We start from the raw sequence: 1720 nt of genomic DNA, 5'->3' as shown, positions 1-1720 counted from the left end.
CGTACCACAAGTGAGGCCATCGCACTCACTCGTAGTACATCCACACGCTTGTGAACGCTCCAAAACCTTCACCAGATGTCAATCTGATGAACAAGTGGCAGGCATTTTTATGGATCGATGCTGCCAGCTGATTCTTGGCTCATATTTTCTGAGCCAAGGTAAACCTAGGATGACATCAAATTTGTCATCCAAATCCAGTACGATGAAATCATCATCATACTGTGTATATTTTAACGTGTAGTGAAAATTCACTACGCGTTTCATTACTGTTATCGATGCGCCTGTCGCTAGAAGCACCGTCATCCTCGTTGGAGGGATATTGCGCTCAACATTTTTGAGCCTACGACCCTCTAGCGACTGGCGACGAATAAAATTATTCGACACACCAAAGTCAACTAGGGCTCTAAGTGACGAATCATTTGTCACTTTTAGCTTCAAGGCGATGGAGGATACCTTATCGCGAGGTGGAGAGACACATAATGACTGTGTGTCTGGAGCAACTTTTGTCAAGAGATTTGCAAATCTCTTGAGGTTGCTTGATCAGCAGGGCGTTGCGCCCCCTATTGACCCCGACAGTGTTTTGGCGGTCCGCCTCGCTGTTGCGAGTTCGCAACAACGTCGGACCCGCGACCGTTGCCCTTTTTGGCATTCGGTCCATAATTACGTTCAGTACTTCTTGGTACGGGGCGTTGGGCACTGCACTGATTAGCGTAGTGTCCTAATTTTCGACAGCGATTGCATTTCTGCAATCGCTTATTGTTCGAAAAGCGAGATTTCTCGCTTTCGACATAGAAGAGTTCCATAGGTTCTAGACCTCCAATCTCGTATCGTCTTGGAGGACGATACGATAACGAACTAGCTTAAGCCTGTCTCAAGCTAAAGTCCTCCTGCTCCGCAACGGATATTGCTTCTTCAAGCGTATCAGTTCCAAGCTGAACAGGTGGGTCTTTACGGGACCATCCGTAAGACCTTGCATGAACACTGTAATCAACGTGTGTTCATGAACTGGGTTGTTTGTGATAAAACACGCTAAGAGTCGTATATGCTGGACATAAGCGTGAACATCACGCTTGCCTTGCTTGAGTTTCAGAAGCTCGGATCGAGCTCTGAAATCAACCCTAGGTGGTTTCAACGTCTGTTTGAGCAGGGCTTTAAAAGCCTCTAGCGATCCAAAGACGTATGGGTCGCGCAACTTAAGGCCTAGTGCCCAAGTTTTGGCACGACCTGCCAATTTTGACTAAGCAAAATGAGACGTGCATTTACTCGTCGATGATGTGACGTGCCCTTATGGCATCGTCCAACTCGTCGAACCATCTTAAGAGGAAGTGTTCTTGGACTACCCTATACTTAGAGATGTCAATCTTTAAGGTTTTGGGACGACGCGTGTGCGTCCTCCCAGGGGTCTGTACCTGTTGAAACCTCAACAGTTCTATCTGTTGAGAGCCTTGCTGATTCAGCAAGGCTACCTTTTCCTTCACCCTTCAAGTTCATGTTTTATGAACTTGGCGATGAATCAATGGAGGGCATCTCTGTCCAAACCGGACAGCATGGCCAAGATGGCATCATTCCCTGCGGTCGAACCCATTAGTTCGACCGCACTCCTTTCTATGTCACTTTGAAAGGAGTAGCTATCACGCGAAACGTGATGTGTATTCCCATTATCATCTAACATGTCCATCTAAGATGATAGGACTGTGATACTTGAGCGGACTACAAAGTG

This window comes from Bremia lactucae, linkage group LG1 (genome assembly GCF_004359215.1).
Source record: "Bremia lactucae strain SF5 linkage group LG1, whole genome shotgun sequence".
In the NCBI taxonomy this organism is placed as follows: Eukaryota; Oomycota; class Peronosporomycetes; order Peronosporales; family Peronosporaceae; genus Bremia; species Bremia lactucae.
The sequence above is the reverse complement of the archived record's forward strand: the minus strand, read 5'-3'. Positions refer to the sequence as shown.